Source organism: Pieris brassicae, chromosome 7 (genome assembly GCF_905147105.1).
Source record: "Pieris brassicae chromosome 7, ilPieBrab1.1, whole genome shotgun sequence".
Lineage (NCBI taxonomy): Eukaryota > Metazoa > Arthropoda > Insecta > Lepidoptera > Pieridae > Pieris > Pieris brassicae.
Window position 1 is genome coordinate 15,903,701 of NC_059671.1, and position 15,525 is coordinate 15,919,225.

General features: G+C 33.3%; 1 protein-coding gene across 2 annotated transcripts in view; it reads right to left on the bottom strand.

The window, feature by feature from the left end:
• LOC123712198 (protein muscleblind) overlaps positions 1–15,525 on the bottom strand; it is a 144,846-nt gene that overhangs the window by 77,992 nt on the left and 51,329 nt on the right. For both annotated transcript variants that reach the window (XM_045665189.1, XM_045665187.1), the window contains exon 2: positions 549–590. The gene's annotated coding sequence lies outside the window, so the exon portion shown is untranslated. The remainder of the gene's footprint in view (positions 1–548; positions 591–15,525) is intronic.

Consider the following 15,525-nt stretch of genomic DNA (forward strand, 5'->3'; position numbering starts at 1 on the left):
GCAGTAAGGGTTATATTTCAAGGGGACAAAAGATAGCAATCGAGATGAAAACTGAGCCCGAATGAGGTTATATAAACGTTTTTAGACTTTAAAGAAGACATATTCAGACTGAATAAAGTATCAGACTCCTTGGATCTAGATTTACGTAGACGCAATATAGGCAATCGATGATAAGCATTTATCAGAAGACTTCTAGACACTTCAGTAAGGCAGCAAAAGTTACGAAAGATATGCGAAAGAGATGTTGGTCTGTTGCCAGTGGAGTAATCATGAAAAGTATGACGGGGACAGTGTAAAATATTAAAATACGAGATACATTTCGAGCTAGACAAAATATACAAAAGCAGTGTAAATGATGAATACTGTTCTAGAGTAACTATAAGCCAAATGATGTTTTAAGAGAGGTTGGAGTTCCATGAAACAAACGCGAAATGGATTATTTTATGAGTAATATACCTTATGACGTCATTCTTTCGGATGCTTACGCTTTTACTTCAAAGTTTATAAAACCTAAAATCTGTTTTCGTTATCTTATGTTTAAAACTTACTCTTAAGTGAGCTTCTAGAAAATTTATGACTCCGGGTAGTATCTGTAAAGAAAACACATCATTCATTAGATTAACGTCAAGTTTTAGCACTAAGTTATAAATTTTACATTACGAAAAACAAATAATTATTTATTACAAAGTAATAAATTGCTACGATTCATCTATAAGAATTATTCAATAAGTGTCGAGTGAAGATGCTCGCCGCTATTGACACCATGCATTGCATACTAAAAATAACTATAAAGTTTGTTCTTACTTTATTTATGAATGATTGTTAAGTCTCGGTCCAATATTGCAAATAACTTTAGTTTGAATTTAAATTCAGGAAAGTTAAATATTTAAAAACGTAAAAACTGTAACCAAACACAAATAACGCTGAACCAGAATCGAAGACAAACAACAAAAATCTCTTTTTGTTACCAAACCTTAGTGTAATCAATATATTTTTTTCAGCTTATCTTCTAGGCGTTCATTTACTTGTGTATTGTCACCGTGAAAATTCCTAGCAGTAATAGAGTTTTTAACGCAGCTTTTTCGCTTTCCACTGCAAAAGGGATTATGTAAGTAGAATAGCGACGTGATTGCACAGTAAACACTACGGGAGCCTTGTACAGATTTATTGTTTTAACTCTCGACTAGGGAATTCCCAACATAAATTAGTAGACAGGAGTATTCCTTAGAAAATGCAAAATTCGCATTACAAATTTATAAATTAAACGGAAATTGTCCTCTGGTCTAATTTAAATAAAGTTGTGATAATTCTACGTAAGATTCCATCGACGTTATAGATATAGTTTCGATATATTATTGGCGACCCTGACTTCGCTCCGATGCACGAAATGACGGGTTTGTATGAGAACCTATACTTTTGAGTTCAAACGGATTGAGATAAACATTATAGAACTAGTAGGGCCGAATGAAATCTCATGTCATCGCAGTAATTTGACTGTGAATGTATTACATATATAAATAACCTCAGGTAATATGTCTGATCTAGATCTAGATTGGTTTTAAGTTGTCCTCTAAGAACGCGTACCAATTCTTAAAAACCCGACAAGGTACTTGCGAGCGAGTGTCCACTCACTCAGCCGGAAGTGTGTGGGACACAGAGCCTGATATTCATGGACATGGGCGGCGGTACTACTGAAAAATAGGTGAGCCATAAAATAATTTTAATAAAGTGTTATCTTATTATTCGTTCCCAGATATTTTTTTTAAATTGCAATATTCTTTATACGAATTAACGAAAAAGGTTTAGATATAATAATTTAATAACGAACATTACGTGTAAACATATTTGAATTTCGAAAAGAGCGTACGAAATTTAATTAACGACAACTTTCCATCTAAAAATAAACATCGCACTTTAAAAATCTCTGCAATAAGTGTAGGCGTAAATAAGCTTTTAACACGAAGCTCCATATAGTGCTAAGTTTATGCTCACGGCGTCACAGACGACTGCCTTTTTGAACCGTCTCAAATGGATGAATTTATTATAATACCGCGGTACTATAATGGCGAACTGTGGAAACATTTGAAAAATAAATAAGTATTCTAGAGAGTTTAAAGATTTTTATATATTGTCGAGTAAGTAATTAATAGGGAACCAATCAATAAAAGCACTTTTGACTTAACATCAGACAAAGTGACAAAGTTGACGAATTTCATGGTTCGGCATTTCAAAACTATTGTAGTTTTAGGCTTCAAAATCGAAAGAAAATAACCTTAATGCTATAAACATTGCTACTTCTAGAAAATAATTTTATTTTGTGCCTACCCAAAGGCAGTTTAACAATCATACGCAAAAAGGGGCAGGCGGCACTAAGAGTTGCCTGTAAATAAAAACAGACGCAGAATATGTCTGCCCCAAGGGGGACGTAAGTGTAGGATAAGGCTAAGGGTGGCGCCGCGCCAGATTAATGTTGCAAGCTTCAAATGTCACGTTCCATTTTTCCAGCCAACAGGCGGCGGAATGAGAAATTATTACTCGCTTCTTCCAATACGCATGCAGCGTGCTTATTATGTTTTTCAAGATCAGCCAAGTAGTATAATCGAATACTAAATCGTATAAATACGAAATTTTGTTATACACCGGAATTTACTGTATTAATCCTATTAATATATATGCGTGGTAGCAAGTCGTTATAGATTTATATAGCACCGGTTTCGCAAGGGCAACCGTTACCCGTGAACCTTAAAAAAATATACATCTAAACATTCCTCATGAATCGTTCTAGATATTGGTGAAAATGGCAATAATAATCCGGGGCAGTAGTTTTTGAGCTTATCGCGAACAGACAGGCACAAGGGGCAGAGGACTTGTATAAGTATAGAGATATGTAAAAGTTAGACATATGGTGTAACTTACTTTTTTGTAGGTATTATAAAGCTCTTGCATCTCTCATCATTACAGCAGCGTTCGTAGAAATCGTTTTCGTTCGACCCTTTTTTAAATCAGACTACCACGAATACTGTGATATTAATAGGTAATGCGGCTTTGTAATGGTAAAATAATTTTAAAAATCGATTGAGTATATCCAGCCTTTACAAAATTAATCTCTTTCTAATAATAAGTAATGATATATAACAATAATATTAAAAATGTATAGACTATGTTTATTATAAGTAACTTACGCCCGCCTTGATCTTAAACATAATTATAATATATTACATTACAAGATGTAAAGATGTAGTGAAAAACTGTCTTTGCCTAACCTCGAAAAAAGGCAAAGTCATAAACAGGCGCCCACTATCACCAAATAAGGCTGTCGGAGCGTCGAGCCTCGACATTGTCCTTGACTCCCCAAACGACTATGGCCTATGATCGTCAATCGATAGGCCAATAGACGAGTACAATTTCTACCCACGCTAATAACCTAAGCTTTGAAATAAATTATCTGTTAATAATATAAAAAGTTTTAGTACAATGGCTCTTCATAAATCGTTTTCAAACTGTACTTCTTAGCTTTATTGAAAATTCATTGAAAACTTAATTGTCGGATTGCTATCACTTCGAATTTTAAAAGTTAACTCATCGGTCTTATTTCATAAAAACTAAAAGGAAAAGACATACATCGAATAGACCATTTAAATTTTTTTAAATTCATTTAATTATAATTAGATGTTTTTTTAACTTTATCAACGCAAGTTTTAAACAAAACACTAACTTGAAATTACGTCTATTTATGCGCTATAGACATAAGTGGTAAAGGATAAAAAGTATAACAAGTACGTAATAAATATGTTTTATAATTCACTTTCGCTTTAGAGTGATTGCAATAAACTGCTGCTTTTTTACATTTTAGACATCTTAAGTCTTAGATATACCATGTATATAGATCAATGAAGCATTAGAGACAATCTGAATGTCCACTTTACCATGGTGGGTCAACACGAAGACGTAATCCTTAGGGCACTTAGTGCATACCGCAAGCGTAGCTCTCTAAATGCAAGTAGTAATCTGTTTACTAAACACTACATTGTATATATCTGTGTAATAAAACCTATCGTAATATTGTTTACGCAAGTATTAACAAAAATTCAATTATAAAACTTTATAAGTAGAAAACGACATCATTGGTGTGAATTTTATGGAATGATTGACAGTGACCATGCTTGCTCTGTAGTCATCGTTGCAATAATGCAATCGCATATCATATGTGAAAAAAATAGTACCTTATATAGAATAAGTCCTTAATAACAGTACTGTTTTTTTATTAAACTATACTTCATATTTACTTTTATTCAATAATTACAAAGGATTTACTTCGACATAACATAATGAAAAATACACTTAAATTAAAATGTACTACATAAAAATAATATGCAATTTGCAACGGATCTTAAAAAAAAACATCTAGCTAGTACAATTTACAATATAAATTAATTAACTTTCATCCAGTTACAAGTATAGCAATATAAATGATGAGTCAACTCGTGTGTAATATTTTCGCATCATATTGTGCTCATTGTTGCGTGTCGTCTGACATCGTTCCTGTAAATATTGATAGATTTATATTACTCTAATACCAGACCAAATTACGTGGCTTAACATCGCTAAAATTTTATACACAACGGATCTCAAAGGAAAATAATATGTACTACGTTTATGAAATGAAATTCTAATGTTTTTTTCACAGTACATTAATTAGGATTTACGCCCGGCATACTATGTGTACATACGTGAGAATTATGTAAAGAGTGTAGGTACCGTAACCATAAACTATTTCACTTTAATAATAGACTTCTTAATAGTCTTCTGATCTTAATAGATAATCCACCGTAGACTAAAGATCAGACGTTCAATTAAACCTAAATATAAGAGAAAATTTACTTTATAAGTATAAAAGGGGCTTCAGCATAGTAGTTACAGTATAGTGACTAATAGTAATGGGACGAGTGAGTCAACGCTTTTTAGTCGTTTTAGTGCACATCAAACATTGTTAATCGTTCCGTTAAGCTTGGATCACAAATATCTTAAATCATATATGTTTTTAGTCCAAAATTCAATTAAGAAGTTTTGCATTTTATTCTTACAAAAACTTAATATCAATATAATAGAAATTTATTATTATAAAAATTAAAACCAAGAGCAAATATCATAATGCTAATATAATAAGGAGCAGCCTCATATCGGTACTGGTGGTGTGTGCTGAATTTCACTTCTGTTAAAGTTCAAATGTAAGCAAAATTCTACTAGACCAGATACAGACGTAATAAAACAGGTCTAGCCGTAATTTTTGGCGCCAAAGTTGTTTAAAACGTTCATGTTGATGGTGTAATCTAAGGTAATTTTGCAAAGCTTAAAACTATTTGTGGTTAACAAAATATGGCATCGCGTGAGGGCAAGAGGGCGGCGGCGCAGACTTGAGGCGCCCCACGCACACACCTATCGCCATGTATCCGTGAAACTAATAATGAAACGTAAAATAGTAATAACGTGTGTCCTTTGTCTTTAGGTCTTGGTCTCAGATTAGGCAGTTACGTTGCATTTTCTTTTTATTTATGTCGTTTTTGGATCAAAGACAAGCCGGTTTACTTATGATATACTCCAATAAGAGCAAGTATTCATTTTGAATAAATGAAAATCTAATTTTCTAGATTAATCTTATTAGGATTGTCGGCTAAATCAACTGCACTGTTCGGAAGTAAAATTAACTTTACAATAATTTCTTAAATCAACCGTTTTCAAGACTTAGCAAAAAAATAAAAGGTTTATTTAATATTATAGCCGTAATTCCTGTAAAAAAGCACCTTAAGTTATTTAAAACATTTTAAGTTACTTGTTAACGTGTACCGATTAATTCAGGACGGCTCTGGGTGCCAAATTAGACCCTGCTGCATAGAGAAATACTCCATCACACAAAAAAAATATTTCAAGGGAAATAAAGACTAAATTATTATCAACGCCATGGCATCGGTTCAAAAAGAATCAATGGCGCTACAACATTTTTAGGTCTGGGCCTCAGATTTCTGTATCTGTTTCATGATCGTTTGTTAATCTAATAGGCAAGTAGGTGATCAGCCTTTTGTGCCTGTCGCACGCCGTCGACTTTTTGGGTCTAAGGCAAGCCAGTTTCCTTACGATGTTTTCCTTCATCGATTGAGAAAATATTAAATAACATAGAAAGAAAGTCCATTGGTCCAGTGGTGGGTATCGAACCTACGACCTCAGGGATGATGGATGGAGTCGCACGCTGAAGCTAACACTGCTCTAGCTTCAAAGGGAAAATTATTTGGAAGACACAGACCTCAATCTCCTGGAGTATTCCCTGCATTGAAATTCTAGTATATTATATCAGATATACGAAAAAAAGTTATTATTCATACTTTTTGTTAAATATGTATACCATGTTTAGTACGAATGCAGTGAACTCATAGAAAGAATTTTCCATCAAAACTATGTTAAGGCGTATATAAAAATGCACCTCAGTTTTAAAATAATCTTGACATTTAATTTAGGCGTAGGCAGAGTAAATAGCGAACCTTGCAAATCAAGACGTACTTTCGCATTTATAATATTAGATTGTAATATTATGTTGGGTACGGAAAGTGGAGCATAAGTCCACTTTCTCCAGCAGCCGTCTTGTCAGTGCGAATGACTAAACAAATAAGTCACGAATTTCATTGTACATATAAGACTTTCTTTTTATTTATGATAAAATAGTTTTACTATGATGCAAATAGTTAAGGAGTATGGCACAATTAGAGTATTAATGAAAATATTTTAATCAAATTGTCGGAGTTAATCCGATCAGTCCGTCATATATAATAAAATCCATTTTTAATTTGATCTTACACTTCGCAACACCTTTAAAAAATATATCTTGTAGTAAATGTAATATAATGTATACGATAACTTTTTCTAAAGTTATTGTATATTTTTACTAAAATAGCAGATATTTTCATCTCCGCTAAATGTATAGCCCTGAAACAGTATGACAAAAACTAGTTTTGTGAATTGCAAAAGCGTTGGATGATGTAATCGTGTCTCGAGGGTGCCTGTGCGCAGGCTGCACTTGCAAACCAGTTTGTGAAAACCTCCCGAGGTAAATGTCTTCGGCGCACAAACTGCATTTTGTCTATGCAAATTTATACTATCTGCTTTGCTTGTTACTAGCTGACTTTGTTTTGAAGTAAAATAGTGCATAGATGTTAATACATTTATCCAAACTATGCCTTATGCCTCGAAAAATAACGCACATAGTTACCTAGAGGATTTTTTTCCCGATACGATTTTATTCAGGAACAAAAGCGAGTCAAAAATCATAGAAGAATATTAGAAAAACGAACCCAGGAAGAACATATGCCATGGAGGGCTTATGTGACTTCAAACAAGAAATTCGGAACATTGGAAATAAAAGAAATGATGTAAGAAGCGTAATTAAGGTTAATATTTGCATTTCATATTCAAACAAATTGCAATTCGCAGAAATATTTCACAATGAACGGAATCGATATAAAAGAGCTTTTTGGTATACAGAGAATTGGTTTATACAGTTTTATACTATACAATTCGATATTGTAACAAAGCCCACACTTGATTAAAAGTTTATATAATTAACAGTTTCGATGTGCCCGGTATCACTATAATCGCCTATTTCAGGACACGTCTTATTCAATGCTCAAAAGACCTGAGGTTTGAAGCCGAGTCATATACATAGAATTTATGAAAACCAAACATTTCTGATCGACTATCGCATTCAAAAGTCAAAATTCGTTTGTGTATTTTTTCGATACTCATTTCATAAAAACCTAGCAATTTACGAAATATGTATTCACCTGTATCCTTTATACATGCTAGATTTGTATCTACCAAATTATGCAACAAAAATATTGAGATATACGTAATGTTTTTTTTTGCTGCTTTACAGTCATTGTGGCGCTGACATTCTAGTGTTATGTTTCATTCAACGTGGCACTAAATGAGTGCATATTGCCTCTGTGGCTGTAATACCGACGCTTGGTTTAATAAAATCTTTTTGTTACACTCGCACCGTAAAACAAAAAATAATTGTGCCAATTTGCACCATATGCACTTATATACTGTTGATTGTGGTTGTTGCTTATTATTTAGTGAGAAATCTCAAGAATACGTAGTCTACATTTAAGAAATCAGACTTATTAATGTACCCATATTAAGATATGTCCCAAAAACTAAACATTTAAAATATCGTAAATAATTTGATACGACAATGATTGTTAAACATTTTCAATAACGTTCCAACGGTAATATAACCTAGTTCTTGGTCATATAATATTCACTATATAATTAAATGTGTAAACTTGTATACGTTATAAAAATTGCTGTTTTTCGTGTTTAAAATAGCAAAACATTGAACTGTATCACAAAATTATAAATAATAATCAAAACAAATTTGGCGTATCTTCTCCACACCAAAAGGATATTTTTAAATACATTATTCAGAGTTAAATATCGTATTAAAACCGGATCTTGACTCCAGGTACTTTCGAAGTCGTCATTGGCAGAATAATATCACCCAGTTACCTTGCGTGGGCCAAGGTAGCAAAGTGAATGTACTCTAAGTGTTCTTTATTGTTCGAATTTTTAAAGCCTTTCTAAATAATTAGCCGTACTACATTATAGCACTACTCTTTATACATTGATGGCTAAGGTGATATGATAGTTATAATAAAGAATAAACATTTATAGATTTATATTGCAATACTGACAAGCATAAGAATATATTATGTGCATAAAATCAATTTGTATGGGTACGTAGAAAGAACAAGATTTTGGAAGCCTGTGACTGTGTCATACCTTACGGTATTCTAATGTGGGGTGCTGCTGCAGAGGTTTAATCCATATTTGTGCTGCAAAAGCGGGCTGTTCGAAGTATTTGTTGTGTTTCCCCAAGGTCGTCGGTACGGAATAAGTTTAAGGAATCAAATAATATGAAACTATCTAGTCAATATATTCTTGAAGCCTTGTTGTATATACAAAAAAATATGAACGGTTTTAAAACAAATGGTGACTTTTACCAGTATAATACTCGCAGCACAGAACTGATTTAAGCGTATTACCAACCAGGCTCCAGAAAATAAAACAACTCCATAAATGGAAATTGTATTGTATAACAAACTCCCAAGCGAAATTAGATAATCATCATTAAATAAATTCAAAGCTCTCGTTAAAAGTAAATTAATAAATAAAGCGTTTTATAAATTTGACGAATATTTCAGTCAGTTAGTTATTAGGATAATCCTTGGGATTGATTTGCTGCAGTTCAAACAATTTGTATGACTCAAAACTTAGCGTTTAAAAAGATTGGCGGAGAGTTTCTTGCCAGTTCTTGCCAGATTTACGTCCTTGACTTGCGAACTGGTAGTAAATATAAAGTTGCATTTAACACAATTTGATATCTAAGAAATGGTACACATTTTTGTCTCGTGTTGCTTATCATGCCGATGAGGGTACAATGTAAAATTATAAATCATAATGCATACAAGCTCATTCAGGTTCATACACAAGGATACAAACATGAAACATTAATAACTAATCAGTTACATGGCCTAAAAGATAATAACAGTATTGTATTTGAATTTAATGCGCGGAAACCCCCATTTACATATTCATCTAATAAGCGCAGGAAAATTACCATGATGTTAATAGGAAATTACTGATAATTATAAATATATAATATGTTGTGAATAAATATTTATATATTATCATAGACCTCTGTACCTATCATAAATTCAACTAGAACTCAAAAAATCGCATCCGCATGTCAGAAATATTAGTATAGCTATTTTTCGTAAGATTAAAATTATCACTGTTTGTTAAACGTAAAACGTTCGATGTTTTATGTTCATAGGTTCTGAAATAAATGAAAAATAGATGCGCAGTCCACGTTTTTGTAATAATTATAAAAACGACCCCCGAATTCAAGTCAGATTGTTCAGTAGCGGTTATGCAACGTGTTATATAAATAAATATTGCTGACCCAGCTGTCTGGTTGGAAAAGAGGACTTGTGCGTGTAGAATTCCACATTCGATCATGACTTAGTTAATTCCGGGGATGATATAAATAACCAATATGATGATGGGAATTCAGTACTTTAAGGAAATTGCACTATTATAGACTATAATCCCAATACAAAACATAGAAAAGGTTCATTTTATATAAATTAATAAACCACCAGGTACCAGGGGGAAATCGGACACGCAATTGACATAAAAATTATGCCCATGGAAGTAATTAGACCAACCCTTTGGTCTAGATTGTTGGGGCACTTCCCTCACAAACACCATATTGATCTAGATCGTAAAAAAATGAACCCTTCGACAAATGAGTCATACGAGGAAACATTAAATTTTCATGGCGTTTAATGTTACCCATTCTGCTGGTTTCGTTCATGCATATTTATCAAAATAACAGTGCCGATTGAAAGGCTGCATACACGCACGGTTGCAAAATCGGATGAAGTATTAAGAGTTCAAATGTTACTGCCATGAGGGTGCAGTTTCGCGTAACTTTCGATGGTCAACCGACGGTCATTAGCCCACTCACCCCCTCTGGAGGGTTGAGTTCCGCGAATATTCTGATCGCTGCTGACTCAGAGCGCAATATTCCGGGCTTCCGGATAGTACTGATTGTCATCTTGCATCGAAAACTTAATAGATCGTTTTTGTGTGACCAATGAACTTTTCATAATTAAAATAAGAAAAGAGTGGTAGCTAAACAACCATACGATATTTTGAATACGAATGTTGCTCTCAGGGTTTTGGTAAAAAGATAGATAACAATGAATAAGCACAATATAGACTTCTTGATTTTAAAAATAGCCCCTTAATAATCTACCGTCATAATATCACTGAGTCAGGTTTTTAAATATGTATAAATCTTTACATATACACTACTAGCAAAGCCAAGTCAGAGATCAAGATTAATATTAAACTTTGTCTCGCCAATACTAGTGTTTATTGATGTTATTCAAACCGGCAATATAAACTGCATAGGCTAACGATTAAACTCGTAGGAAAAGTGAAATTAGAAACTTTCTCAACAAGTGAAACAGGAACAAGCTGAGCGCTGTCCCAAGAGAATAACTGTTACATGCAGCAGGTAGAGCATTGTCTGAATTTCCATAATTGGCAGAAAAAACTGACCACATTCGCGAACTGTTTTCATCGCTCCCTGAGGGTGCGAACTAAATATGGCCGGAAGGACAAGGCTCGCGTTAATTTTGTCACAAGTCATGACGGAAACAATGCCTGACCCGTGTTACGTGTAACATTTTTCATAAATTAATATTTTCAAAAATGTTGTGTTTTACCATAGAAAAACCAACCTTTTTAATTAATTTTAAAGATACTTCATAGATAGGAGTAGAGTATTCAAATTAAATGTAAAATTCATTTAAGCAAAATGTTCTAATACCGAATATAAACGTACGAACACTCAAGACGAAAGTCTTAAAGCAGTGATACCGATCGTCTATGATATTTGAAGGCTTGAGTTTTAAGCAAATAACGCCGTCGCTAGAAAAGCTTGCTTCGGTGGTTCGTAGTGAATAGACGTTAGTGAAAGCATGTGTCGGACAGATGTCCGAATCAGGATGACTAGGGCCGTTGAAGCGTAGTATTTGCTCGTTGGGCAAGTAAAATCCAATTACACGATCATACAGTCACATACGCCCAGTTAAGTGCTCCTTGAAGGTAACCAATTCTAATAGGTTAACTGTTTTCAGGCGCTTTCAATTACTATCTCGAAATGTTTGTTAATTCGTCGACAGTTACGTTTGAATTATATACTGTGCTTTCTTCTACATATTTCTATATTACATATTAATTTTATGTATCCATGAGTTTATGGGACTCCCCGAGAGCGCATAGTTTGTATTAAAATATGACAGTGGGATTTTGAAAAAGTTTTTTGTTATTGTTGTCGTAGTATTTGACTTGTAAGTATACTTTGTGCCTATTTTTTGTAAATTTAAATATGCTCTATCTTTTTTGACGGTATTTTTAATACTTAGCTAAGAAATTAATATTTATATTATGTACAACGAAATAACAAGCAGATAAAAATATTTTGATTGGAATACATTTTCTGTTTTAGAAATGGTATATTGGGGCTAGTTTACATTTACATAAAGTGAATTGTGACTGCCTTCTGACACTAAAATATCAAATAAGAAACTTTATCTATCCAATTTGTCACACCTCATATTTTTATTCACCGTCATATTTATTATCGTGCAAAAGAGACCTGGGAGAAAATTTCTTGATCCATAGCATTGTAAAAGTCGCTCTCATAAAACTCCCACATATTTCACGACAAATAAACTTCTCATCCAATGAAATTTTCTTCTGGAACTGTTCAGTGCAGGTAATATTTCAAAACATGTGTCATTCATAACTTTCGCTCTCGCAATGTCTGTCGATGGAGCCGGCAAAAAGGTCTCAATAATAAATTTTTCGTGAGCCGAGCTGTGTTATTCCGCCGTACCGAGTATGGTACCCAGGTACGTTTTACGGCCGTGCGAGGGAATATATACGAAAAATAAAATAAAAGTCAAAATGGCCCTGAATAAAACTATTTACTCGAATATCCCCCGCGCGAAGTTTTCAGCCGTACTTCGCATATTGCTTCGTGTTCCCGAAAATAGAAATAAAAACAAAATTTGGATCGGTCGTCGGTGTAGGGCTCAATATATATTTTTAAATTTTCAATTTCTCCTGTATTAGTTTTATTACAGACATTTGAAAAACAGCCTCAGCATAAATACAGCACCTTTTGTTTTACATACTCAAGGTAATAAAATAAAAATTAAAACAAATATAAAAATTGCTACTAGATTCCTTTAAACTACGTGAGTAAATACACATATCTTCAACCTTCAGAGTGCCTTAATCAAACAGCAAAAAGATGATCTCATATACAATATCAAACCAATTTATAGTCATACAAACATTATAGTCATCCAATGTTCTTTGTTTTATATGAGAATATGGAGCTGAAGGCGACCCTAATCGTGGAGCAAAATGGCAACACAGGCGTGGTATGAAACTGTTGAGAAAGCAAACACATTAAAGGGTGCCAGGCAAACAGCCTAATGATTACCTATATGTTGACTGTGGTACAAAAAATATGCGTCTTTTTGGCCTATTTGGTTATTGTTTAAACATTTTAAAGGCTGTAAGTTGACAAGTAAACAATTGCGCAGCAAATTAATTTGGTATTTTCTACTAAATTATAATGTTTTTCTAGCATAGTTTTTTTATTTATTTGAGTCCAAACTGTAGTAAAAATTATATTTTTGTATTGTACAGTTGAGATCTAGAAATGAGTTTCACTTTACAGCCTTAACCCATCAACAACAACAATCATTCACAACATAAGTATACAATTAAATTATATGGAAACATTACATTAACAGTATTACATGAGTAATTATAATATTGGTTGAACTTCGTTAGTTGTCTTAGTGTTACTTTGTATTAGCCTTCACTGTTTAAATTCACGCGGTTTAATCCAACAATAACGGATTTTTTTCAATATTTCACGTCAATAAATGAGGCGAAAATCAGGGCTTTGTTAGTGAACGGGATACGTTTATCTGATGCCACACCTTTTGTACTGCTATTGACCTAATTCGAGTGCTACTCGAGTGACTCTATGGCAAACTTCGATAGATAAAAACACCTACAGCCGAATAAATATGTGAAGCCCAGTATTTTTGTTATTTAGTATACTATTTCAGTATTAAAATTTAATTATTTCAAGGCATTAGCTAAGCATTCGTGGTCGGGTAATGAGGTTAAGAAAATTTATGCCGGCGACATCTGCTGGAATGTGGATTACTAAGAAAACACTCTTTAAACGGATTGAAGCTATGTATTATTATTATAAACTTTTAATTATTTACATAATTTAATTTTTTTCCGACCTTTCGCGTGCTTTACAGCGTGCGTGGTCACGGTTACTTGAATTTAAAATTATGTAAATAATTATAAGTTTATAATAATAATACATAGCTTCAATCCGTTTAAAGAGTGTTTACCTAATGTGTAAAAGCTACGTTAACAAAAGACAATACTATGTGGATTACTGTTTTTCAATGTTTTTTGGTAACTGTCAAGCGCAAACATAGGATAAAAATTAACCTACAACAGCGTTTGAGAAGAAAAAATGTCTTAGATAACGATATCTAAGAGTGATTTTATGTATCTAAGAGGCATATAAACAATATGCCAAATTTACCTTAAAAACAAATCAATAAAACCAGAAAAAGGTTTTAAAAATTAGGTAACTTTTAATACGGTTATAATAACTCTGTTATGAAATAATATGAAAGCTTTCGTTTGTTTTTTTTTTCTTTACGTGTACATTAAAGTTGGTAAGTTGTACAAGGTCGATCGCCCCACGCGATACACCGCGGGGTCAAAAAATAGAGCGAATGGTACCTGGCGCCGCCCCGCGCTCAATGTCAATATTCAATCACGAAGAAGGCATCGCCCAACATACTCCTTTAAGAAGCCTATCTTTTAGTATTCTTACTTTTACTGGCGAGCGATTGTTATATGAACTAGCATACCATACGTTCCAACGTCTATATCACTGTAAACTGTATCTATTTCGCCAGTCCTTCGCTTATAAGCCACCCACCCATCATATATATTCGCTTAACGTGGCATCAAATTGGACTATTGCCTTCGACCAAATAAGCCGAAGGTATTTGGTACAACAGTTGACAATTGACAACAACAATTTATTTTAAATTTCGAATGTCTATTTTTGGTTATCTACCATCAAATGTCGTCTGACATCCAACAAAGTGTTAAAATTAAAAAAGCGCGGTATACGTTGACATTCTAACATAATGAGGTGTTCATAAAGTTATAATTCCTTTCCGTAGTATAAAACTGGGGATAAATAAAACTTTTATTACTTTTTGTTTTCAACCTTTTTGCCCTCTTTGTTTACATAGCTGCGAGCAAATCCTCTCCGTGCCAACAGTCGCTTTGTCAAGCGCCGAGTGACATTACCTCGCCCGCTGTCAGATAATTTGGAAACCAAATAAAATAATTCAGGCACTTCATAACTAGTGTGCCAAAGCGAGCTCATAAAACGCATAAGAGATTTAAATTTAAAAAAATGTATATACGAATACCATCAATGCATACAAAACGTCGCAAGACGTGTTAAGGCCAAGCTGAAGTAGCAAGCATTGGCTGTTTAATAAAAATTAACCACAATGTTCTTCTCAATATCACACGTGCACGTAAGGGATTTTTCATACAAATATTTGTAGTTTAAACTTATTTTTTTATTATTATACAGAGAGTAAGAAAATATCAATTATATGGTTACCTAAACGGTGCACAGCAGTCATATTAAAACTTGATTAATAAGTTACATCAATATTTTATTATACTTAATACCGTGTACATGATTTGGTCGAAATATAAACATTTTTCTTCGAAAGCACTACTCAGTCAACCTTGTTCTTG